Source organism: Notamacropus eugenii, chromosome 3, assembly GCF_028372415.1.
Source record: "Notamacropus eugenii isolate mMacEug1 chromosome 3, mMacEug1.pri_v2, whole genome shotgun sequence".
Taxonomy (NCBI): domain Eukaryota; kingdom Metazoa; phylum Chordata; class Mammalia; order Diprotodontia; family Macropodidae; genus Notamacropus; species Notamacropus eugenii.
Genome location: NC_092874.1, coordinates 185,258,086 through 185,285,980, shown reverse-complemented (window position 1 = coordinate 185,285,980; position 27,895 = coordinate 185,258,086). Strand labels below are relative to the sequence as shown.

General features: G+C 37.3%; 1 protein-coding gene across 6 annotated transcripts in view; it reads left to right on the top strand.

Moving 5' to 3' along the window:
* Positions 1-8,946: 8,946 nt before the first annotated feature.
* SLCO1C1 (solute carrier organic anion transporter family member 1C1) overlaps positions 8,947-27,895 on the top strand; it is a 111,342-nt gene continuing 92,393 nt past the window's right edge. For 2 of the 6 annotated variants that reach the window (XM_072653565.1, XM_072653569.1), the window contains exon 1: positions 8,952-9,405. The gene's annotated coding sequence lies outside the window, so the exon portion shown is untranslated. The other 4 variants (XM_072653566.1, XM_072653570.1, XM_072653568.1 and 1 more) reach the window with 4 other exon arrangements.

Genomic DNA, 27,895 nt, shown 5'->3' with positions numbered 1-27,895 from the left:
GACAAAACCTTGTAAGAAACTTGGAAGACAACCTTTGTAGAAATTATGTTTACAATGTTACTTTTAGAGGGCAGAGTCAAGACAGCAGAGTAGAAGTATGTACCTGCTTGAGTTCTTCCCTCAAAGACCTTAAAATATCTGCATAGCATGACTCTAAATAAATTCTAGAGCAATAGAAGTCACAAAATGACAGAGTAAAACAGATTTCCAGCCCAAGACAGCCTGGAAGGCTGACAGGAATGGTCTATCACACCAAGCTCAGAATGGAGTGGAGGCCAGCCCAGCATGGGCCATGCCAGCACAGACAGGACTATAGCAGGCTTCAGGGCACAGAATCATGGAGCTGTGGTTTCCAGATTTCTCAGTCCAGAAATGCCAAAGAAATCTTCAAAGGTCAGTGACAAAGCTCTTTGACCTGGGTGACAGGGATCTAGGTTGGGGCCTGGTACCAGCCCCAGGGTGGCTGCAGCCACTGTGGCAGCAGCATCTATTTCTGGAACTCTTAGTCTACAGACTCTGGGGGAATCTAGCAGCTGATCTCAGTCTCAGTCTTGAGTGGCATTCCTGGGGTGAGGAGGAGCACTGACACATCAGTGGCTGTGAAGAGAAAATCCTACTCCCAGTACCAGGGCAGAAAAGAGTGTTTTGAGTTCCCCTGGCACAGGCCAGGACAGGAGTAAATATCACTACCTTGAATATGCCACTGTGGAGGACCCGAAAATTTACCGAGCTCTAGAGAACTGCACAAACCCTCTGAAGCCTGGGTAGTGTACTGTACACTTGACAAAGGACTCAAAAGTCAATTAATTGGCTGGGAAAATGCCCCAGAAGTAGAAAAAATAAAACTCTAGAAGGTTGCTTTCTTGGTGAAAATGTATTTTCTTCCATCCTTGTGGATGAGGAAGAGCAAAGCACACAATCAGAAGACCAAAGCATACAACTGGAGGAAGACAGTAAGGCCAAGGCTTCTACATCCAAAGCCTCTTAAAAACATATGCATGGTCTCAGGCTATGAAAGAGCTCAAAAAGGATTTTGAAAATCAAGTAAGAAAGGTGGAGGAAAAATTGGGAAGAGAAATGAGAGTGATGGAAGAAATTCATGAAAAACGAGTCAAGAAATGCTGAAGTAAATAACACCTTTAAAAACAGACTAACCCAAATGACAGAAGAGCTCCAAAAAGCCAGTGAGGAGAAAAATGCCTTAAAAAGCAGAATGGGCCAGATGGAAAAGGACATCAAAAAGCTCATTGAAGAAAATAGTTCTTTAAAAATTAGAATAAAGCAGATGGAAGCTAATGACTTTATGAGAAATCAAGAAATTATAAAACAAAACCAAAAGAATGAAAAAAGTAGAAAACAATGTGAAATATCTCATTGAAAAAACAATTGACCTGGAAAATAGATCCAGGAGAGGTAATTCAAAAATTATTGATCTACCTGAAAACCATGATCAAAAAAAGAGCCTAGATATCATCTTTCAAGAAATTATCAAGTAAAACTGCCCTGACATTCTAGAACCAGAGGCTAAAATAGAAATGGAAAGCATTCATCTCTCACCTCCTGAAAAATAACCCAAAAGGAAAACTCCTAGAAATATTGTAGGCAAATTCCAGAGTTCCCAATTCAAGGAGAAAATATTATAAGCAGCCAGAAAGAAACAATTCAAGTGTTGTGAAAATACAATCAGGACAACACAGGATTTAGCATCTTCTACACTTAGGGTCTGGAGGGCTTGGAATATGATATTCCAGAAGTCAGAGGAGATAGGATAAAACCAAGAATCATTACCTCCTCAGCAAAACTGAGTAGAATACTTCAGGGGAAAAAATGGAATTTCAATGAAATAAAGGAATTCCAATCATTCTTGCTGAAAAGACCAGAGCTGAATAAAAAAATCAACTTTTGAATAAATCAAGAGAATCAAGAGAAACCTAAAAAAGGTAAACAGAAAAGAGAGGTCATAAGAGACTTATTAAAGTTGAACTGTTTACATTCCTATATGGAAAAATGATGTTTTTAACTCATGAGACCTTTTTCAGTATTAGGATACTTAAAGGGAATATACATGTAGGTGTGTATGGTGGGTATGTATGTAAGTGTATATTATATATGTGTAGATATGTATATGTACATGTATATGCACACACACATACATGAGGGCATAGGGTGAGCTCAACACGAAAGGAGAATACATAAAAAATAAAATTTATGTTTAGTGGAGTGCTCTGGGTATAAGAGAAAGGGAGAGGTAGAATGTGGCAAATCATTCTATATAAAAGAGGAAAGAAAGAGCTTTTACAATAGAGGGGAAAAGTGGGGAGATGAAAAGGAATAAGTAAGTTTTACTCTTATGTAATTTGGCTTAAGGAGGGAATAACACATACTCAATTGGATGTGGAAATCATTTTTACTCTGCAGGAAGGCAGGGGGGAAGGGGGGAGGAGCGAGAAGGTAATAGAAAGGACAGCAAATTGGGGAAAGGGATAATCAAAAGCAAACGCAATTGTGGGAGGACATATAAAGGGAGACAATGGAATAAATAGAGGGCCGGATAGGACAGCGCGAAATGTGGTTAGTCTTTCATAATTATTAATGGAAGTGTTTTGCATGGCTACACTTATATGACCTATATTAATTTGCTTGATTTCTCAATGAGAGTGGGTGGGAAGGGAAGATGGGAGAGAATATGGAACTCAAAACTTTAACAATGAATGTTAAAAAATTATTTAACATTAGAACCAGTCAATCAATACAACAAATACAACAAACACTACTTAACAACCAACAAACCAGGGACTGTGTTAGGCACTGTGGGCTTATAGTCAAATGAGGGAGACAACAGGTAAACAACTCCATACAAACAAAATTGTAAAAAAAAATGGAGATAATCAACAAAAGGAATGTGCTAGTATAAAGGGAGATTAATATCTTGCAAAAAAAAATGGGATTTTATTTGAAACTTAAAGGGAGCCCTGGAAGCTAAGAAGAGAACACTAAAAAGAATCATATGGGAGAGTCTGTGAAAATGTCCAAAGTCAAGAGATGAAACATCTTCCTGAAGAAACAGTGACAAGGCTAGCATTGTTGAATCACGGAAAACATGGAAGAGAGTAAGGTGTTAAGAAAATGGGAAAAATAGGAATGGATCAAGTTATCAAGGGCTTTCAAAGTCAACTAAATATTTTATATTTGATCTTAGAGGCAATCAATTACAGGAGGAATTTACTGACACATTGGAGAAGGGAAGTTGGCATGGTCAGAGTTGCATTTTAGGAAGATGAATTTGACAGATGAGTTGAGGATAAACTAGATTGGAGAGAGACTTGAGGCAAGGAGACCAACCAGGAAGCTATTGTACTATTCCAGGTGTAACTGCACCAAGGTGGTAGCAGTGTCATAGGAGAGAAGGGAGCATAGATAATAGATGCTTTAAAGGTAGAATTGGAAAAATTTGGCATGGGAGTAAAAGAATGAGAAATCCAAAATGAAAATTTGAGGACATTACCTAGGTTGTGAGCCCAAGAGACAAGGGGCATGGGGGAGAATTATGGCAATAGTGGCAATAGTAATATGGAAGTTTGGAAGAGGGGTGTGTTTTGGAGAAAAGATAATGAGTTCAGCTCTAGACATGAGTTGAAGACGTCTAAAGGGCATCTAATTAGAAATATCTTACAGGCAATTAGAGATGTTAAGACTAGAGATCAGGGGAGGTTAGGACTGGACAAATAAATATGAGAATCATCTTCTTATAGTTGGTAGTTGAAATCATGGTAGCTGATATAGTTGGTTGGTTGGTTGGTTGTTGTCCTTCATCTTTGAAGAGGACCAAATTGAAATTACCATTGTAAAGTGAAATTTCAGTGTGTCCAACTGTGGCTGATCAGACCAAGATGAGCTCGGAATGCTCTACCGCAGGTTGGGCACAGATAGACCGTGTGAATATTTGAGGTGAATATCCCCAATTTGCTCATCCTGCATTGACTTTGTGCTGTCTCAATTCTGCTTTGCTCAAAGGGCACAGCATCTTTTCCTATGCGGGCACGTCATGCTGAGTGGTGCTGTGCCAGTGTCTCCCATGTTGCACAGTCAAATCCAAAGTTCTTGAGAGCGACCTTGAGAGTGTCCTTGTATCATTTCTTCTGGCTACCATGTGATTGCCAGCCCCATGCAAGTTCTCCATAAAATAGTCTTTTTGGTAAGCATACGTTTTGCATTTGAACAACGTGGCCAGCCCATCAGAGTTGCACTCTCTGAAGGATAGTTTGAATACTTGGCAGTTCAGCTCAAGTAAGGACTTCAGTGTCTGGTACCTTATCCTGCCAGGTGATCCTCAGAATCTTCCTAGGACAGTTCAAATGGAAACGATTCTGCTTCCTGGCATGGTGCTGGTAAACTGTCTATGTTTCACAGGCACACAACAATGAGGTCAGCACAATGGCTCTGTAGACCTTCAGTTTGGTAGTCAGTCTAATACCTCTCTTCTCCCAAATTTTTCTTCAGAGTCTCCCAAACACTGAGCTAGCTCTAGCATCAACCAACCTCACTGTCAATGTATACATCCCTGGAAAGTACACTATCAAGGTAAGCGAATTTATCCACAGCATTCAAAACTTCTCTGTTTGTTGTAATTGATGGTTCCACATATGGATATTTTGGTGGTGGCTGATGGAACACCTGTGTTTTCTTGGTGTTAATTATTACGCCAAAATCAGCACAGGCAGCAGAGAATTGATCCATACTTTGTTGCATCTCAGCTTCAGAGGCTGCACTGAGTGCACAATCATCTGCAAATAGAAAATCATGCACCAATTCTCCTTCCACTTTGGTCTTGGCTTGTAGTCTTTTCAAATTGAAGAACTTACCATCAGTACAGTAGTTGACCTTGATGCCATGTCCATTCTCACTGAAAGCATTTGTCAACATGGCTAAAAACACCATGCTAAAAAGCGTGGGAGCAAGCACACAGCCCTGTTTCACTTCACTGGTGACTGGGAAGGTATGAGAGCTTTGTCCACTATCCAGAACCCGGACAAACATGACATCATGAAGCTGATGTATAATATTGATGAATTTCTCCAGGCAACCAAATTTTGATATAATTTTCCATAAGCCCTCATGACTAACAGTATCAAAGGCCTTGGTCAGATCTACAAACATTGTGTACAGACCTCTGTTCTGCTCCTGGCATTTCTCCTGGAGTTGTTGGGCAACAAACACCATATTGACTGTTTCCTGGCCCTTTCTGAAGCTGCACTGGCTCTCAGGTATATGACCATCTTCCAGGTGAAAAATCGGACTCTAGCAAGAATTTTGTCAGCAATTACTAAGAGAGAGATCTCCCTGTGATTGTCTCAGGACAACCTATTCCCTTTACCCTTATAGAGATGGACAATGGAGGCATCCTTAAACTCCTGGAGAATAACTTCCTCTTGCCATATAGCCTGGAAAATTTCAGTCAGCTTTTGTATGAGCAATAGTCCCCCTACATTGTAAATCTCAATTGGAATAGAATCAGTGCCAGCTGCTTTGCCACATGAAAGGAGCCTAATGGCCCTCAAAACCTCTTCTTCAGTTGGAAGTTCAGCTAAGGAGGGATTGACTTTAGCCTGAGGTAAAAGGTCAATAGTCTCAGTATTGATTGATGATGGTCTGTTGAGAACACTATGGAAGAGTTCAGCCCATCTCTCTAGGACCATGTCCTTATCACTAATCAATGTGGCTCCATCACCACTGAATAGGTGTGATGCACCATAGGTTTTTGGTTCATAAATAGCTTTCAGGGAATCACAAAAGTGCTTTGGATTGTTACTATCAGCATAAAACTGAATTTCATCTGCCTTCTTACTGACCCAGGAATCTTGCATCTCTCTAAGCTTTGCTTGTACTTTGCTTTTGATGGAATTAAAGACTGCCTTCTTAGAGGTGGATGAACTATCCTGCTGGTAAATCCTGTGAAGTTCTCATTTTTCATTTAGCAGTTTTTGAATTTCCCCATCATTTTCATCAAACCAGTCTTGGTGTTTGTGACTGTTCTGACCCAGATGAGCAAATGCAGTGCTGTACACCAAATTTCTGAATGCTGCCCACTCCTTTTCTGCTCCACTGTTACCAACTGTGTGTTGGCTCAATTTTCCCTCAAAGTCAGCAGCAAAGTGTTCATGCTCAGAGAAGAGCTGTAATTTGTTGACATTGATTCTTCTGGTCCCATTTCACCAGATGAAATCTTCACTTGCTTGGGATAGACACCCCCCTAACTCACCAATGGGTTTGAGAACCCTTGGTTACCCTCAACCTAGTTTGGCCTGTCTGCTGAAATGGTTTACTGGGGTATGGCCGCTGTGCATGCTGCAGCTTCCTGGAGGCACAGGTGAGATTTAGGTGGAACAGGTGGACACCAAAGGTGGAAGAGCCCTGGAAAGGGCTCGGCAGCCATCACACCAAAGGTACTAGCACTGGTACTGGTCCTCTCTGAACACACTCTACACCCCAGTAGCTGATATAAACACTGTATGAAATAGTATAAAAGGGAAAAGAAAAGAAGGCCTAGAAAGGAGACTTGGAATATACTCATGGTTAATGGGTATGATCTGGATAATAATCCAGCAAAAGATATTGAGAAAGAACAGTTGGACAAACAGAAAGAGAATCAGGAGAGAAACCTAAAGAGAAAAGACCTTCAAAGGAAAAAAAAGGATTATTGAAAGTATTTAGGACTTTAAAGAGTTGAAGAAGAATGAGAACTAAGAAAAGGACATTAGACTTGGCAATTAAGAGATAATAGTAACTTTGAAGAGAGCATTCTTAGATAAATGATGAGGTTGAAAGACAGTAAAAAGTTAAGATGAGGAAGAAGAAATTAAGTGGAGGCACCTATCAAACTGGCAAACATGAAAGAAAGGAAAATGATGGTTGCTTGGAAGGGCTGTGGGTAGACAGATCCAGTCATTCTGTCCCCAAAGTCACTAAACTGTAATTACTGACACAGTGATGTCACTACTAGTCCTATACCCATAAAGGAATAAAAAAGAAGAAATGAACCCATATATCCAAAATATTTCTAATGAATTACAGTTTTGTTTTGTTCTCAATCTGGGGAGAAGTGGTTTGAGGGGAGGGAGGTGGGGGGAGGGATAGTGCTGCCCCTCCCCAATAAAAAGGAAAAGAAAGAAATGTGTCACTGAAGCAGTCAAAAAATGTACAGAAGAGAACCGATGAAAGTTCAGAAAGAAACAGACCAGCAGGACAGAATAAATCAGGAAGAATAATAAACAATGGAAGTCAATAATCCAGTGTTTGATAAACCTCCAAATCATAAATTATTTAGGAAAGAATTCCCTATTTGATGAAAAACTTCATAGTCCAGTAAAATGGATATGGGAAAGAATACCATGGAAGGTCATACCATAAAAATTAGAAGAGAAGCAGATTACACATCTTTCACAGCTCTGAGTAGGAGATTTATTCTTAACTGAATAAGCATTAGCAACTATCACAAAAGATAAACTAGATAAATGATTATATGAAACTGAAAAGCTTCTGTATAATGTTTATGTTTCTAAGATAAGGAGAGAAAGTGATCAAACAGGAGAAAATATTTGTTTAAAGTTTCTCAGGACTGGATATGATTTTCCAGAAACAATTTATGTCAAAGGCAGAACTTGAACACAAGTCTTCTTGACTCCAAGGCCAGTCCTCGAATCAATTATGCTCTAATTATGAGAGTTATGGGAATAACTATCTTTATTAAACACTAGAGTAAGCCTGATGTAATGGGAAAAACACTGATCTTACAGTCCAAAGATTGAGTTCAAATTTGAGCTTTGTCACATACTGGCTGCGTGATGATGGACAAACCATTTTCAAACTCTTTGCCCTGGCTTCCTTCCTTCTCTTTCTTTCTTTCTTTCTTTCTTTCTTTCTTTCTTTCTTTCTTTCTTTCTTTCTTTCTTTCTTTCTCTCTTTCTCTCTTTCTCTCTTTCTCTCTCTCTTTCTCTCTTTGTCTCTTTCTTTCTTTCTTTCTTTCTTTCTTTCTTTCTTTCTTTCTTTCTTTCTTTCTTTCTTTCTTTCTTTCTTTCTTTCTTTCTTCCTTTCTTCCTTTCTTCCTTTCTTCCTTTCTTTCTTTCATTTTTATAGGTATGAAAGCTGGGGTGAACATTTCTCACTTTAATTATAGTTTATTAACCTGAGTCTTTCAAAGGCAAAGCTCAGAATTTGATTCTAAGTAGAATAAAAAAAAAAAAACCTGGGATTTTTAATCTACCACAGTTAGGAAGTTCTAAGGAGAAAATTTGCATCTGTGTCCCTTAAATGTCACAAACGAACTGAATGTGCTTCTTAAAAAATTATTTGTTGATAACATACATACCTGGAAAATTAATTCTCACTCTCCATGACCCTCACAATATGAGGCACATTTTCAGTGTACATAAAACTCGTGACTTGAACAACAAAGCCCTCCAACCTGCATTTGTACTCAATCAGTCCTGGACATTATTCAAAACCCACTAAACTCCTTTTCTCAGAAAAGAGATTTTCCTAGAACTGTAGTTATTCATTTCTCTGTAGAAGCAGCTTTCTTGGACCAGGTTTGAGGTTCAGTGCCAGAGTTTCAAAACTTCTGTTCTGAGTGTGAGTGATTCAGCATGTCTCAGAGAGCAACTTTTCTGACAGCGTAGGGAGAGTATAACCACAAAGTATCTGAAATAACATGTTGTCACTACAGGTACTGGAAGGTCCCTTAGCACAGCATCATGCCGGGGTTTAACCCAATAGCCTTGCTTCAAATCAAAAGATTTCAGTAATGTTTCTCAAAGGAAGTCTGACAAAAAGAAATCCTTGGGAAGTAATGGGAATTCTGAACTAACTTTCTCCCCTCCTCCTGTTCTCTCTCTCTCTCTCTCTCTCTCTCTCTCTCTCTCTCTCTCTCTCTCTCTCTCTCTCTCTCTCTCTCTCTCTCTCTCTCTCTCCACACACACACACACACACACACACACACACACACACTTATAGACACACACAACCACACACAAAGAAAGCTTTATCACGTGTAGCCTTAGGCTTACAGCAAGTTGCAAAGAAATGGCTCAAAGGCTTGAACTGTTTCTGTTCTCAGGAAGCTGAGATGCCGTCAGTGCCTTTGCCAATGTGGCTAGGGTACTGCAAACTTCGAGTGGAGAAAGACCGTGAGAAGCGAGAAAGGAGAGCAGATCGCCCAAAGGTGGTGGAAACCACATCCTTCATCCTTCTTTCCCCCTTATCTACTCTATCTAAGCCTATCTCACCTCCCCACCTAGGACAAGTCTATATAAATCTCTTTTCTAACTATATCCTCAGTCCTCAGACTGTGACTCCAGTTTTACTACAGCTTATTGAGAAGCATCAGCTGGCTTTCTTTTCCATTTCCAGGTAAGATCTGATTCTTCTGCCTCATTTTGTTGCATTTAACCCAGAAGTGCCAGAAATTCAGTATTAATTTTTCCATTCTTAGTGGCCTACCACACAACAAAACTGGGGCTTTGAAAGCAGATGTACCTCTGGTGGAGATGGTTGAACATAAGAAGAAAAGTATGAGAAGGAAAGGAGACAGGATGGGAACAGCTTCTGTGTCTTCTTGTGTGTGTATCTGTGTGTGTGTGTGTGTGCATATATTTGTATGTCTAACAAATATACATATATATTAAGATCATTTCACATTCATCCTTGACTCAATTATCTAGGATGCTACATATTTTTTTATCCAATTCAAGCAGCTTTTGTGTCAAGTTAAAAAAAAGCCTTTGGAATGACTTGAAGAATAACATTGACAAATTATAAAGTGATGCAATATGAAATGTGGTAATCAGTGATAAAGTAATATATATGCATGTGTGTATGTATATCTCTGTATATAAATGTACATGACATGCCATATGTGGAAATTATGGCAAACATACATATAAACACATATAATTGTATATATATTCAATCTACTCACATCATTTCTGGACACCCCATTCCAAGTCATACCACTTGGCCCATCTAATATTATCTTTCAGGCTATCCCCAAAGGATTTTATTGTCTTGGTATATGGGAGGCCTTAGTTGGAGTAAAAAAAGTGAAGCACTCTGAATAATGGAGCTCCGAGATAAATGTGAAATGCCCATGACTATTTTTGCCCTTGTCTCTATGTGGAGAGTATGGAGTACCATATGGGTTCTAAGTAAGTATATCAAAAGAAATATTAATTGTATTATAACAAAGTTTAAAATCTATAAATTTTCTTTGTCATCATGCTAGACCAACTGATGAAGAAAGTATTTAGTCTCAAAGAATGTTATTTATTGAATGAAAATTTATTATATTTTTTCTATTTTTAGTGTTTGCTATTTTTGCTTCATCTTTTCCCTTCAACCCTTCTCCATTTTAACTCCCCATTGTAACAATAACATGATAAATAAAAGCAATATTTAAGTCAACTGCCATACCATCCACATTTGACCATGTATACCATGTGACACATCTATGGTTCCAACATTTAATTGTTGACTAGAAACTCTTGTATTTTATCCTTGAATCATGAATGATGCAAATATTACCAAATATCTTTTAAATCTGAAAAGTTTCTGTATAAATGGTAGAACCATGATTAAGTTTAGCCAGATGTAAAAATCTTTTAAATAAATATCCACCTCATTTATGAACCCAAAATCAAGATAAAGAGAGTGGACATATAAGGTCTTTCAACTCTCTAGTCTTAACATCAACTTAATATCAGCTAGCATTCTATCATACTTCATATGTAAGACCATGGTGAGGGCTCTTAAACTGAAGCTTTACTGCAAGATCTCTTGGGTAATTTATAAATTTGTGCATACCAGACCCAGTAAGACCATTACTAGGTCTGTATCTCAAAGAAATAAAAGAAAAAGGACTCATATATACAAAAATACTAATAGTAGCTCCTTTTGAGGAAGCAAAGAATTGGAAAGTGAGGGACTACCTATCATCTGGGATTGGCTAAACAAAGTATATGGTTGTAATGGAATTCTATTGTACTATAAGAAATAATGAATGGGAAGGTTTCAGAAAATTTGAGAAGACTTGTATGAACTGATACAAAGTGATATTTAAACCGGGAGAAGTAAAACTAGGGAGACATTATTACCAGGCATTAGTACCACCAACATTGTAATGATAAGCAATGGTGAAAGACTTGGAAACTACATGTCTATGTATACACATATGGATATATATATCATCCCAAAAATTTTAGTGCAGTTCAAGCTTATTAAAGAGTAAGTCAGTGGTGAGTGTGTGTGTGTATGTGTGTATTCCCCAATAGATAAATAGTTAAATGATAAGAACAAAGAATTCTCAAAAGAAAAAATTCCACCTATTAACAACAATACTGAAGAGGTCAACAAGCATTTATAAAGTGCCTACAATGTGTTGGGTACTTTGAAGTTCCTTTTCTCAATGTTTTCAACGAGCTCAGTCTAAAGGAAGAGACAACATACAAAAATAACAACAATGATAAAATCTATGTATGCACAAATATATTTATAGGATAAATAGAAGACAAATTTAGAGGGTAGGCATTAGCATTAAGGAAGACTAGAAAAAGTACAAGGTGAGATTTTAGATGAGACTTAAAGGAAGCCAGGTAAGGCAGAAGGTAGAGATGAGGAGATAAATAATTCCAGGCAATTTAGGGGTAAAACATATTCCCAGAATCTTAAGATAAAGTGCATTGTGGGAAGAACACCCAATATATCTGTGTTATTTCATCACACAGTACATTGAATGGAGAAAACTATAAGAGGATTGTAAAGGTAGGAAGGGATCAGATGGTGAAGTACTTTAAAACAGAGAATTTTTTTAATGTGACCTTGTAGTAATAGGGAGTTGCTGGAGTTTATTGAATAGAGAGTGACATAGTCAGACTTGAACTTTAGGGAAAAAAAAATTGCTACTTGAGTGAAGGATTGTAGTGGGAAGAGTTTTGAATAGTGAAAGCAACCACCATGCAATTGCTATAGTCCAGATTGGAAATGATGAATACTTATACCAAACTCAACATATCCAAAACTGAACTCACTCTCTTTCCATCCAAACTCTCCTTCCAAACTATTACTGTCAAAGGCACCACCATCCTCCCAGATTGAAATCTAGTTGACATCATCAATTTCTTACTATTGCTCATTTCCCATATCTAATTGCCAAGGCCTGTGGATTTTACCTTTGCAGTATCTCTCCAATATGTTCACTATCTTCCCTGATACTACCATCCCTCTAGTACAGGTGCTTATCTCCTCATGCTTTGACTATTGCAATAACATGCTGATTGATCTGCCCGCCATGAGTCTCTCCCCACTCCAGTTCATCCCCTGTGATTTTCCTAATGTACAAGTATGGTCATATTGCATCACCACTGCCATCACCGCTCAATAAACTCTAGTGTCTCCCAACCATCTCCAAGATCAAATACAAAGTCTTCCTTGGTAATCAAATCTCACACCCAACCTCACTCTTTTCCATCTTTTTGTACTTTCTGTTTCACCAGATCAATCCAGTTACACTGGCCTCTTTGCTGTTCTATAAACAAAATGGTCCTTCTCTTGGCTCAGGGTATTTTCTTCAGCTTTTCCCCATTTCTAGAATGTTCTTCTCATCTCTACCTCATGGTGTCCCTGGCTCCCTTCACGTCACAACGATTATCCCATCTTCTATGAAAAAGTCTTTCCCAAATCCTCTTATTTCTACTGCTACTTTTGTCTTAGTTATTTCCAATTTATCATGTATATACCTTGTTTGTAGATAGTTGTTTGCATGTTATCTCTTCTATTATATTGCAAGCTTCTCAAGGGTTAGGACCATTTTATTGTTTTTGCAATTATTTTTATCCCTAGCACTTAGCACAATGTCTAGCACATAGAAGGCACTTAATAAACGTTTACTGACTGACTACCCAAGGAGAGAAAAGAAGCAAATATAGATGTTGTGAGGGTGAACTTGACAATAGTTGGATGAGTGAGAGTAAGGGGTTGGATGTAAGCCTAGATATCTCAGAAGGTGTAGGTACACTCAACTATAATAAAGGTGTAACGAAAGGGATAGGTTTTGGGGGAAAAGAAATATTTGTTAACATATTGAGTTGAGGTGTATATGCAGTCTTCTTTGTTAGATATTCAATAAGCAGCTGGATATGGGAGACTGGAGATCAGGAGAGAATTAAATTAAATAGCATCATCAGAGGTGGTATAGATGTGTGGTGCATAGAAATGATCATTGAATCCATGGGAACTGATGAAATCCCAAAAGGCAATAGTATAGAGGGAGAAGGGAAGGGAGAAGGTCTTAGAAGTGAGCCTTATGGGATGCTCACAGTTAGTGGGCCTGAAATGAAGGATCAGAAAAATAAATTAAAGTGGAAAAATTATCCATATTACAAATAATAAGGGAAATGTAATTCAAAATAACTCTAAGGTTTCACTTCATACCCAACATGTTTACAAAGATGACAAGATGGGAATAATCAATGTTGAAGGGACCCTTAAAATAAGGGCTGTGGAGCTATGAATCTGTACAATCCTTTTAGAAAGACTTTTGTAATTATGAAAATAAAGTGACTAAATGTCAATAACTTTAAACTAGAAATTCAATTATGAGGCCTATACCTCAGGAAGGTCATTGATAAGAAGAAAACCCCATTCATGCCAAAATATTTTAGTAGAACTTTTTTGTGGTAGCAAAGAACTGGAAACAGTAAATGCCTATCAATTAGATAAATTGTGCTACATAAATGTAATAGAATATTATGTGCCGTAAGAAACCACAAATATAATGAATGCTGAGAGGCATGGAAATATTTACGTAATCTGATACAGATTATTTCTAAAATGATGTTGACAAAAGGAAAGATACTCCCCTATCTAAACAAAAAAAAAAGTGAATTTCCAAATTGGGCATGGCTCCAGGAAAGAGATGTCAGAAAGCATCCTAACTCCACTCCTTTGCAGAAGTGGGAGGGCCATGGGTCTGGAAGATTGATAAGTTTTTATTTTTTTCCTTCTCTTTTCTCTTTAAGCATATTTGTTGCATGGGATAGTTCTCATTAGGGGAGCATAAGGGAATACTGGTGAATTTTTTATTTAAGAATTAAAAGATACCAATAATAATGTACTTTTAAAAAGAAATAATGCTAGATTTGAAGTCAAAGGGACTAGGTTCAAAACCTGGCTCTGGTATTGACTACTGGTCTTACCTTGGAAAAATCAGTTAACTACTTTGTGCCCCAGTCTTCTCATTTATAAAATAAAGAGGTTCAACTGGATAATCCTGAAGGTTCCTTTCAACTCAAAGTAAAGATTCAGTGACTAGAAAAATATGAAGAAATAGAGTCTGAATGACATGCTTTAACAAATCATATTGGAAATTTTGAAAGCAGAAGAAAGGTAAGCTTTAAGAGAGTCCACAAGATACCAACAAGAACCTCAATTTAACTAAAATAGAAATGTGATTGGCAAACTTCAGCGCTTGAGGAAAAGTACAGATTTTCTATAGTTTTTTTTTTTTTTTTGGTCATTTAAAAAATTAATTAAATATACTTTTAGTTTTCAATGTTTACTTCCACAAGATTTAGATTTCCAAATTTTCTCCCCACCTTTCCCTTCCTCACCCCAAGACAGCATGCTTTCTGATTGTCCTTTCCCCCCTAATCTGCCCTTCCTTCTCTCAGCCCTTTCCTTCTGATATCCCCTTCCCCTCTATTTTCTTCTAGGGCAAGATGTATTTCTATACTTCATTGCCTATATGTTTTATTTATATGTAAAAACAATTTTTATCATTCTTTTTTTAAACTTTCAGGTCCAAATTCTCTCCCTTCCTCTCTCCTCACCCACCCTCATTTAGAAGGCAAGCAATTTGACATAGGTTATACATGTGTAGTCATGCAAAACACTTCCATAACAGTCATATTGTGAAAGATATATCCCTCCATCCTATCCTGCCCTCCATTTATTCTCTCTTTTGATCCTATCCCTCCTCAAAATTGTTTACTTCTGATAACCCCCTCCTCCAATTTGCCCTCCCTTCTATCATCTCACCATTAACCCCTTTCCCTCTAACTTCCTGCAGGGTTAGATAGAAATTCATAATCGTTTTCGAGTGCATGTTATTCCCTCCTTAAGCCAAATTCGATGAAAGGAAGGTCTACTCATTCCCTCTCCCCTCCCTCCTCTTCCCTTCCATTGTAAAAGCTTCTTCTTGCCTCTTTTATGTGAGACAATTTGCCCCATTCTATCTCTCCATTTCTCCCAATATATTCTTCTCTCACCTATTAATTTTAGTTTTTAGATATCACCCCTTTATAGTCAAATCATCCTATGCCCTCTGTATACACACATACACACACACATGCAACACATACATATGTATGCATGTATGTATGTATATTCCCTCCAATTACTCTCATACTGAGAAAAGTCTCAAGGCTTAAAAATATTAGTTTTCTTTCTAGGAATGTAAACAATTCAACTTTAGTAAGTCTCTTATCATTTCTCTTTCCTATTTTCCTTTTCATGTTTCTCTTGATTTTTGTATTTGAAAGTGAAATTTTCTATCAGTTTTGGTCTTTTCATCAAGGATGCTTCAAAGACCTATTTTACAGAATGTCCATTTTTTCCCCTGAAGGATTATACTCAGTTTTGCCAGGTAGGTGATTCTTGATTTTAATTCTAGCTCCTTTGACCTCTGGAATATCATATTCCAAGCCTTTCGACCTTTCAGTTTGGAAGCTGCTAGATCTTATGTTATCCTGATTAAGCTTCCACAATACTTGAATTGTATCTTTCTGGATGCTTGTCATATTTTCACCTTGATCTTGGAGCACTGGAATTTGGCTACAATATTCCTAGGAGTTTTCCTTTTGATATCTCTTTCAGGAATTTAGCAGTGGATTCTTTCAATATCTATTTTACCCTCTGGCTCTGCAACATAAGGACAGATTTCTTTGACAATTTATTGAAAGATCATGTCTCTTTTCTTTTTTGTTATGACTTTCAGATAGTCCAATAATTTTTAAATTATCTCTCCTGGATCTGTTTTCCAGGTCAGTGGTTTTTCCAGTGACATATATCACAGTGTCTTCTATTTTTTTTCATTCTTTGGTTTTGTTTAATAATTTCGTGATTTTCCATAAAGTCATCATTAGCTTCCATCTGCTCCATTCTACTTTTTTAAGGAATTACATTCTTCAGTGAGCTTTTGGGCCTCCTTTTCCATTTGGCCAATTCTGCTTTATAAGGAATTCTTTTCCTGATTGACTTTTTGGATCTCTTTTGCCATTTGGATTAGTCTATCTTTAAAGTTGTTATTTTCTTTGGCATTTTTTGTGTTCTCTTTAGCAAGAAGTTGACTCATTTTTCATGATTTTCTTACATCATTTTCGTTTCTCTTCTCAAATTTTCCTCTACTTATTTGATTTTCAAAATCCTTTTTGAGTTCTTGCATGGCCTGAGACAAATTTGTATTTTTCTTGGAGGCTTTGCATGTAAGAGCTTTGACTTTGTTGCCTTCTTCTGATTGTATTGTTTTGATTTTTCATGTCACCAAAGTAGGATTTCATAGTCTGATTTTCCCCCCACTGTTTTCTCATTTCCCTAGCTTGACTTTTGATCTCTTTGTCAAGGTGGTTCTCTGATTCCAGTGGGGATGTGGTGTGTACTGTCCCAAGCTTCAGGGATTTTGTACAGCTGTTTTCAGCAATACTTCTAGGGACCTGAAAATTTTCAGCTCTTTCACTGTTATATGAGCAAATGAGAGATGTTTACTCCTTTCCTGATCTCTAATCTTATCTGTGAGTGGTCTGAAGCACTCTTTTCTGCCTTGGAACTGTGAGGAGGATTCCCTCTCCACCGCTGCCACAAGCTCCACCATGTCAGCACTCCTTGCCCCAGGACTGCCACCCACCACTGACACCCAGATTCAAGTAGGGCAAAACAAGAGAATTCTGTCTCAGTAACAGCCAAGAGATCCCAACGATACTCCTGTGATTGATCTCCCCACATTCTTTGGGCATAGGGCTCCAGAAACAGGTGCAGTCAGCCAACAAGAGTGTCAGGGGCTGTAGCCTGTCCTTGGAATGCCACTTTCTTTTTGTCTCACCCTTCTCCCTCTCCGAATGCAGCATCTGTATGTGAGAGAGAGAAGGAGAGAGAGACAGAAAAAGAGATGTGTTTTGCTGTTTGGCTTATTCTGTTTGCAGGACTGTGTTGGTGGAGGGTTTGAAAGTTTTTTTTTAAGTTGTTAAAAAGAAAAAAAAATCTTTCTGCATTCTAAAATGTGGCCAAGTTTTTGAATGTGAAAAGAAAGATGGAAAGGAAAGAAAGAATAGAGATCTTTCCCTCAGGGGAGGGGTGGGCTGACTGGCATTTGGCCATTTCCTGCCTCACCTAAAAGAGGGGTTTTTCTGTGAGATGTGATACAACCAAAGGGTGATTCATTCTGGTTGTATTTGGAAATGTGAAAAGTGAAATGTGTCACTTAATTTAATGTTTAAGTTAGGTTAGAATTTATTAAAAGCAGGGAGAAACTGTGCTGGAAGTTGGTTGATAATTAGCAAGCAAAAAATCTCAAGTAGGCAGCCCAGAAGAAGGCTAAGGGTTTAAATCCAGGTTTAATTAGATCTCAAAGCTAAAGATTATACTTTATTTTCAAATTAAGTCAATATATCTGATACCAGAAAATGAGTTTAAAATTGCAAATAATAAAAATAAGGGTTTTTCCATCTTTTAAGATATTTCACCCAGGGCTTTTCTATCATAACCTTAGATGTGATTCACTTTAGAATTTCAGTGATTTGTTATAAACGCATGTTAAGCATTAACTGTCTCCAAATTCTAAAAAATGAAGACAGGGAGGACAATAAAAAAGGAGGGTGGGTCCTTAGGCAGTCAGTTATTTGGTCATTAACTTTAGAAGCTATGGAGGCTCCTGCCTGGGGAAACTGGCAACATCCTGTCAACATTAAATCAAATTCCTAAGAACTCTCCCTGAGCCAAAAGTAGCAGTATAACCTAGTCTTAGAATATTGGCATATTTTAAGCTAACCTGAAGAGAACAGGTGCTATTTCAAACTCTTCGTAAAACTTTATGTGCATTTCCTAGTATATAAAGCCTGAAATTCCTAAGAGGATGGAATGGGAAGCTGGAATGCTTAGAAAAACTCTTTATCTGACAAGCCTCAAAAAGGAGACAGGATTTCAGCTCTTTAAGGAAGTAGAGGAAAAAGGTTATTCAGATCTGGGCATTGTCACTACATGTTCCTTCAAGGGATTATGTGGAGTTATGGATAGTGTTTTCTTTCAAGTACGAAGAGTATTCAACTTTGGGGGGTGGGGGGATGGAGAGTTTTTGAGGAGGCTGGGAAAAATATGTGTCTCTCTTGATATGTAAATTATTATGTATTTAATTAAGAATGGAGGTAGTTTGATTGGAGATTGGGAAAGAGAGGTGGAAGATTTAGAAGAAAAAAGGAAGGATTTGGTTGGTACTGAAGTCAGACCATGTGGCCTTAGGAATATGTGCTCTTAACCACTCCCTTTCCACATCTTACTTCAAGAGATTTGGGAGAGAGGGAAAGGTCAAAGGATCAAAAGTGAAATTTTGTAGGCTGATTGGAAAATCAATAGACAAAGTCATAGAAAGGTTTATGAAATTTAAAAATGGGTACTGATTGTGGTAAAGATATTGATTACTGTGATTTGCAATTTAATAATTGCAAATTATTATTCGACTAATTATTAAAATCCAAAGATGCTTTGGTTCCAGTTCTTTAGATCTCTTTTGTCTGGGTTAAAGGCAACAGTTAGAATATTAACTTAGGATATATTAAGCCAACATAATTTCAAACTTTTAAACTTTTTAAAGAAATAGAAGAAAGGTTATTCAATATATCATAAATAATATATGTATGTAATTAAAGTGTTTATATATTGTTATTTGACATTTAGGACTGTAAAGTACTTGACAAAAGGATGGGCTTATATTTGACACAACATTATTATCTTCTGTCTCTAATTTAATGTAATTGTTAACTTTGAAGTGGTTTTTAAAGATTGTAAAATTTGGAGACCATTATGAAGTAGAAATGGTGTTAACACAATTTTCAAATTTTGATTTTGCTATGTATGAATTGGACTTTTAAAAGTATATGATAGAAATTTTATAATTTGAAATTTATATTTAGTTATAAATAAGCAGTGATAATGCAACTGATATAATGGTAGATTTTCCTTTTCCAATTTTGGCTATTATAAAAATATATACAGTGATTTAGGGTGATAGTGTCCATGTGGTCATGATGAGATGAATGAAATGCATTTCATTAATCTAAATTGATAATGGATTACTTCACATTTTAAATATATAATAAACTATTTTTTTAAAAAAGCAATTTCTCTTATCTAGATGCTGTTATATTAGGAATTGCACTGTTTAAAAAAATTAAGGATGAGTGGGTCAAGACGCTATTATGACATCTGTGTAAGAGTTTCTGTTATAGAATTCCTATTGAGAAAATGAGAATCCTTGAACACACACACACATATACACACACGTGTGTGAGTGTGTGTGTGTATGTGATTTTCAAGTCTCTTTCATGTAAGGATGTATTATGTTAAAAAGTTTATTTTTGCATGGAGCCAAGATGGTGGAGTAACAGCACAGACTTTCTAGAGCACTCCAGCCAAGCCCAGCCAAATACCTGTAAAAAACATCTCTAAACAAATTCTGGAGCTGCAGAATCCACAGAATGATGGAGTGAAGCAAATCTCCAGTTCAGGACAGCCTGGAAGGTCACTGGAAAGTGCCTATGGAGCAGGGGGCAGGGCACAATCCAGCATGGGCTGCTCCAGCCCAGACAGGACCTGAGCAGGCTTTGGGGAGACTGAATCTCTTGTACCTGTGGTGGTTTCCAGACTTCATGACCCCAAAACTCTGAGGATAATTCAAAGGTCAGTGGAAAAAACCTGTGGGACCAGAGTAGAAGAGAGGAGTGGTTTAGCCCTAGACCCAAGGTGGCAGAGGGAGGAGGGGGCAGAGGAACCTGTGACAGCCACAGTAGCAGGAGAGGTAGCTGTAGCCACTGTTTCTGGAGCTGTAGGCCCACAGATTGTGGGCGTATCAAGTGGCTGACAGTAAACCCCACACCCCCATTGGAAGCAGAGAGCTACTTGACAAAGAGCTCAAAAGTCAAGTAAATGGTTGGAGAAATGAGAAAAAACAAGAAAAAGCATCAGACCATAGAATCTTACTTTGGCAACAAGGAAGACCAAAGCATGCAAACAGAAGAAAACAAAGTCAAAGCTCTTCCATCCAAAGCCTCCAAGAAAAACATGAATTGGTCTCAGGCCATGCAAGAACTCAAAAAAGGATTTTGAAAATCAGGTAAGAGAAGTGCAGCAAAATTGGGCAGATAAATGAGAGTGATGCAAGAAAATCATGAAAAATGAATCAACTTCTTGCTAAAGGAGATCCAAAAAATGCTGAAGAAAATAACACTTTAAAAAATAGAATATGTCAAACAATGCTCATCTCCCTCCCCTCTTTTCCTCTACTCTAATATGTATTTGTGCCTCTTCCTGTGATGTAATTTACCTTTTTCTGCCTCCTCCTTTTCATATCTCCCATTGCAATCCCTTTGCACGCTTAAATCACATTTTTATAATCCCGTAATTTGCTTTATACCCACTCCTTCTATTTATGTATATCCCTTTTAATATATCATAATAAATATGCAATTCTCAAGATTAACAAGTGTCATCTTCCCTTATGGGGATGTAAACAGTTTGTCCATATTGAATAACAAGTTTTTTTCCTGTTTACTTTTTTATGCCTTTCTTGAGACTTGTGTTTGAAGATTGAATTTTCTTTTGAGCTCTGGTCTTTTCATGAGGAAGGCCTAGAAATCCCTTATTTCATTGAATGTCCATCTCCTTGCCTGAAAGATTATGCTCAATTTTTCTGGGTAATTGATCCTTGGTTGTAGTCCCAGATCCTTTGCTTTACGGAATATCATATTCCAATTCCTCTGATCTTTTAATGTAGAAGCTGCAAGGTCCTGTGTAATCCTGACTGTAGTTATTCGATATTTGAATTGTTTCTTTCTGGCTGCCTGCAGTATTTTCTCCTTCACTTGATAGTTCTGTAATTTGGCAATGATATTCCTTGGTGTTTTCAGTTTGGGATCCCTTTCAGGAGGTGAATGATGGAGTCTTTCAATGACTATTTTGGACTCTGGATCTAGGACCTCTGGAAGTTTTCCTTGATGATGTCTTGGAAGATATTGTACAGGAGGCTCTTATTTCTCATCATGGCTTTCTGGTAGACCAATAATTCTTAGATTTTCTCTCCTGCATCTATTTTCGAGGTCAGTTGTTTTTCAATGAGATATTTTACATTTTCTTCTATCTTTTCATTCTTTCAATTCTGTTTGACTGATTCTTGATGTCTCATAGAGTCGTTAGCTTCGACTTGCCCAATTCTAATTGTTATCAAATTGTTTTCTTCAATTAACTTTTGCACCTCCTTTTCCATCTGTCCAATTGTTCCTTTTAAGGAGTTCTTTTGTCCAGTTGGTTTTTGTACTTCCTTTTCCATTTGTCTAATTTTTCCAGTTAGGTTTTATGCTTCTTTTTCCATTAGTCCAATTTTCCTTTTAAATTCTTCTTTGATCTCTTTTTTCATATTTTTAAAATCATTGGCCAGTTTTTTTTTCTACTTTCCTAATTTGGCTTTTAAAATTCTTCTTGTGCTCTTCCAAGAATGCTCATTGGGCTTGAGACCAGTCATATTCCCTTCTGAAGTTTCAGATGGGAGTACAATCTCAATGCTAACTTCTTTGGTATTTGTGTTTTGATCCTTGTCCCCATAGAAAGATTCTATTGTCTTATCTTTTCTGGTTTGCTTCTTGGTAATGATGATCATCCTGTTCCTGGTTTTTATAGTAGAACTCTGCTTCTGGGGCACAAGGGGCTCTGTCTCACAGTTCTGGTGCTTAGAACTTGAGGCTTTGTGTATTATGGCCTCTGGATCTTTCAGCTAGAAACTAGAATACTGTGGCTTACCTCGTGCTGAGCTGGCTGGTGTGCCAAAGCAAAGACCAGGTGAAGTCTTGTTGGGTTTCCCCAGAGTTACCCAAGAGCTAGCTGCATCTGGGGGAGGGGTGGTCTGGTCACAGAAGGTCTCCTCTCCTGAGCACAGGCAAGCTCAGTGGTTTGTGACCCCTGTTTGTGCTAGTGTCTTCCCAATTCCCCTAGGGTGTTGTGACATGCATGGGGTCCTGGTGTTGGCGACTGTGGGTTACACCCCCATGGGGCTCAGGAGCTTCTTCTGGTTAGCTGAGGTGGGGCTGTTTGGGACAACTCTGGGCCTGCACTGGTCCCCTTCAGCCACAGCAAGAGGGACCCCTCTTTGTGATTTTCCTAGCTTCATGGGCTAAGAGACTATTTTCCCCTTTGGCTGATCCCATTGTTCCACAATATTTCCTGGGGAAATATTCTTTAGATTTTTCAAGGTCAACAAGAGGAGAAGTAGAGCATTTACTGATCACTCTGCCATCTTGTCTCCTGGAAGTTCAAGTAGGTGACTTACAGACATTTAATCTGCAGGCTGATAGTCTCAGGAGCAGCTGCTGCAGTTACCTGGGGTTTTGTGGTTCTCTCTTGCTCAGTTCCACTGGACTCCTGTCATGGGCTAATATGTTTGATATTCTGCTGTGGGGCTGCTGCTTCAGACCATCTGGGGCTTCCTGCTCAGCTTTGCTATGGCAGAATCTGAGCTGGTACAACCTGTGTGCTGTGTGCACCTCCAGCTCCATGCAACAGATCCTTCCCATTGACCTTCCAGTCTGTCCTGGGTTGGAAATCTGCCACACTTTGTCTCCTATTGGATTCTGCCACTCTAAAATTTGTTCAAACTCTCTTTTGGGATGTATCTGAAGTAGTTTGTCTCTCAACTTATGTGAATAGTTGCTGTCACTCCGCCATCTTGTCTCTGCCCCCCACCCCCACAGTTCTTTTTTTTTTTTTTATAGGAATGGGTGTTGTAATTATCAAAAAATATTCTGCATCTATTGAGAAAATCATGTTGTTTCTGTTAGTTTTGCTGTTGATATGATCAATTATGCTGATAGTTTTCCTAATACTGAACAAGCCCTGCATTCCTGTTATTAATCCTGCCTGGTCATAGCATATTATTTCCTCACAATAAGTTGCTCTATTTTTTAGCTTATATTTTATTTAAACTCTTTGTATCTATATTCATTATGGAAATTGGTCTATAATTTTCCTTTTCTGTTTTGACTCTTCTTGTGTTTAGGTATTAGTTCCTTATTTGTATCATAAAAAGAACTTTATAGGACTCCTTCTTTGCCTATTTTCCGCAAATAGTCTATATAAGTTTTGGAATTAATTGTTCTTTAAATGTTTGATAGAATTCAATTATAAATCCATATCACCCTGGAGATTTTTCCTTAGGGCATTCATTGATGGTTTGTTCAATTTCTTTTTCTAAAATGGTGTTATTAAAATATTTTACCTCTTCTTCTGTTAATCTGGGCAATTTATATTTTTGTAACTATTCCTCCATTTCACTAAGGTTGTCAAATTTATTGGCATATAGTTGAGCAAAATAGTTACTAATTATTGTTTTAATTTCCTCTTCTTTGCTAGTGAATTCACCTTTTTCATTTTTGATACTGATAATTTGGTTTTCTTCTTTCTTTAAATGAAATCAGCCAATGGTTTGCTTATTTTGCTGGTTTTTTAAAACACCAGCTTTTAGTTTTATTTATTAGTTCAAGAGTTTTCTTAATTTCAATTTTATTAATCTTTGCTTTGATTTTCAGAATTTCTAATTTGGTATTTAATTGGTGATTTTTAAGTTGTTCTTCTCCTAGTTTTTTTAGTTGTATGTCCAATTTATTGACCTCCTCTTCCTCTATTTTAGTCATGTAAGTATTTAGAGATATAAAACTTCCCCTACAAACTGTTTTTGCTGCATCCCAGAAGTTTTGGCATATTGTCTTATTATTTTCATTCTCTTGGATGAAGTTATTGATTGTTTCTATATGATCTTGTTCAACCCACTCATTCTTTAGGATTAGATTATTCAGTTTCCAATTAATTTTTAGTGTATCTTTCCATGGCCCTTTATTATACATAATTTTCATTGAATCATGATCTGAAAAGGATTCATTTAATATTTCTGCCTTTGTGCATTGGGAGATTTTTATGGCCTAGTGTATGGCCGATTTTTGTGTAGATGTCATGTACCACTGAGAAAAGGCATATTCCTTTCTATTCGATTCCCATTCAATTTTCTCCAGAGGTCTACCATATCTAACCATATTTACCACACCTAACTTTTTAAAAATTCTACTCACTTCCTCAATCCTTGATTTTTTTCTTGCTTTTTTTTGGGGGGGGAGATTTATCTAGTTCTAAGAGGGGGAGGTTGAGGTCCCCCACTAGTATAGTTTTACTGCTACTTCTTCCTGTAACTCCCTTAATTTCTCCCAGAATTTGGATGCAATACCACTTGGTGAATATATGTTTAGTAATGATATTATTTCATTGTCTATGGTGCCTTTTAGCAGGATATAGTTTCCTTCCTTATGTTTTTTAATTAGATCTATTTTTGCTTTTTCTTTTTCTGAAATTAGGATTGCTACCTCTGTTTTTTTTACTTCAGTTGAAGCATAATATACTCTGCTCCAGCCTTTTACTTTTACTCTCTGTGTATCCCCCTGTTTCAAATGTTTCTTGTAAACATCATACTGTGGGAATAATCCATTCTTCTGTCTACTTCTGTTTTATGAGAGAGTTCATTCTATTAACATTCACAGTTATGATTACAATTTGAGTCTTTCTCTGCATCCTATTCCCCTTTGCCATTTTTTCTCTTTTATTTCTCCTTTCTCCTTTTTCCTCCTCAAAATAATTTTGCTTTTGACCACCAGCTCCCTCAATCTTCCCTCCCTTCTATCAGCCCTTTCACTTTTCTTTCCCTTTTCACTTACCACTTCCACCCTCCCTTCTAATCACCCCTCCTTTTTCTTTCCTCTTTCCCATATTACTGCCTGTTGGGCAAATAAGATTTCTATACCTCAGTATGTTATTCCCTCCTTGAGTCAAATCTGATGAGAGTTAAGTTCAAAAAATGCTCATCTCCTTTCTTTCCCTCTACTATAATATGTTTTGTCCCTCCTCATATGATGTAATTTACCCTTTTCTGCCTCCTCCTTTTCTCTTCTCCCATTAAAATCCTTTTGTACCCCTTAATTAAGTTTTTTTTTAATCATCATGTCAGGTAATTTATACTCACACCCTTAGTCTATGTATATCTCTTCTAAAAGTCATAATAAAGATAAAATTCTCAAAGTTTACAACTATCATCTTTCCATATAGGAACAGTTTGTCCTCATTGAAGAACATTTGTTTTTTCTTTCTTGTTTACCTCTCTTGAGTCTTGTATTTGAAGATCAAATTTTATGGTGAGCTTTGGTCTTTTCATCAGGAAGGTATGGAAGTCCCCTATTTCACTGACTGTCCATCTCCTTGCCTGAAAGATTATGAACAATTTTGCTTCATATTTAATCCTTGATTGTAATCCAAACTCCTTTGCCTTACGAAATATCATATTCCACATCCTCATATATGTTAATGAAGAAGCTGTAAGGTCTTGCATGATCCTGACTGTTTTTCCATGATATTTGAATTGTTTGTTTCTGTTTGCTTGCAATGTTCTCTCCTTGACCTGATAATTCTGGAATTTGGATACAATATTCCTTGACATTTTCAATTTGGTATCTCTTTGATTGGTGATTGGTGGGTTCTTGAAATGACTACTCTCTGATTCTAGGACCTCATGGCAGTTTTCCTTTATGATTTCTTAGAAGATATTATTCAGGGTCTTTTTTTCAACATGACTTTCAGATAGATGAATAATACTTAAATTATTTCATCTGGATCTATTTTCTGGGTGAGTTGTTTTTCCACTGAGGTATTTTACATTTTCTTCTATTTCTTTTCCTTCTTTTGATTTTCTTTGACTGATTCTTGATGTCTCATGGAGTCATTAGCATCCATTTGCCCAATTCTAATTTTTAACACATTGGTTTCCTCAGTTCACTTTTGTACCTCCTTTTCCATTTGGTCAATTCTACTTTTTAAGGAATTGTTTTCTTCAGTGTACTTTTTTCACCGTTTTTTCAACTGTATTTTAAAGGGAATTGTTCATTTTTTCCTATCTCTCCAATTTAATTTTTAAAATCCTTCTTGAGCTCTTCCAAAAGGCTTTTTGGGCTTCAGTCCAGTTCATATTCCCCTTTGAGGTTTTAGATGTGGGTATAGTGACAATGCTGTCCTCTACCAAAATTCTCTTTTGATCTCCCTGTCCCTGTAATAAGAATCTATGCTCTTTGATTTTCTGTGATATTTCTTGTTCATGGTGTTTGCCTTTTACTTGGATTATAAAGTTGATCTCTTCTTCTGGGCAGGAGACACTGTCCCCTAGTTCTTATCCTAGGGTTAGGGTTCTGGTTACTTGCTTTCCATGCTGGGACTTCAGGTTCTGGCAGCTGAAGGTTATGGAAGCTGTAGCTTACCTGGTGCTGGCTGGAGTTGATGGTGGTAGCTGGTATGTTCCAATGCAAGCTTGGGTTTGACTAAGTTTCTTTGGGGTTACACCGAAGATCTCTGTTTGAGGTGTGGAGGTGTGATCTCACTACTGAAGGTCTCTTCCTTCCCAAGGGCTGTGCCAGATCATGGGTAGGCTCAGCCACTGCTGGATGCCTGACCATTGCACAAGTGGTAGTTTTTCATGTTGTTGTCTGCCAGTTCCCTTTGCTGTGCCAAAGGTCATGGGGGTACTAGTTTTGGCACTTCCCTGCTGCACCACCCTGGGGCTCAGGATCTCCCACTGATTTGCTGAGGTGGGAATTGTCACTGTCTTCCTGGGATGCCTCCCATCCTGTACTGGTCCCCTTCAGCCACAGAAAGAGGGACCTTTCCCAATAATGCCCCTAGCCTCCAGAGCAAAAAAACTGCTATGCCCTCTCCTTCTTTTGGCTCCACTTTTCCAAAATTTTTCTTGGGGCAGTATTTTCTGGTTTTCTCAAGGTCAGTGAGGGAGAGTGAGAACAGTTTACTGTTTATTCTACCATCTTGGCTCCCAGAAGTTCCATTTTGGTTTTTAAAATGATGAATTTAATTTTCCTGCTTTTCTGCATTTGGTTGTGAAGCTTTTATTCCCTAATACATGGTGAGTTTTTGTGAAGTGTCATATATATATATAGATACATATATATCTATATATATATATGTTAGAAAAAGCTATGATACTTTCTATTCCCATTTAATTTTCTCCAGAAATCCATCAAATTTAGCTTGCTTATATTCTATTGATCTTATCAAATTCTTTCTTATTTATTTTATGGTTATATTTACCTAACTCTGAGAAGGGAAAGTAGAGTTCCCCACTAGAACAATTTTTCTATATTTTTCCTTATGTGCTTCATTTCATGTTCCCTTTAGGAATTTGGATGCTATGCTGTTTGGCACATGCATGTTTAGTATCAATATTACTTCATTGTCTATGATACCTTTTAGCAAGATATTGTTTTCATGCTGATCTTTTAAATTGTTTTTATTTTTGCTTTATTCTTTGGATTGTTACCTCTGACTTTTTTTTAAAAAACTCCAACTGAATAATAAATTGTGCTCCTGCCTATTACTGTAACTCTGTGTATCTCTAGTTTAAGTGTATTTCTTCTAAATAACATCTTGTTGGATTCTGGTTTCTAATCCATTCTGCTACTTCCTTCTGTTTTATGAGTGAATTCATCTCATTCATATT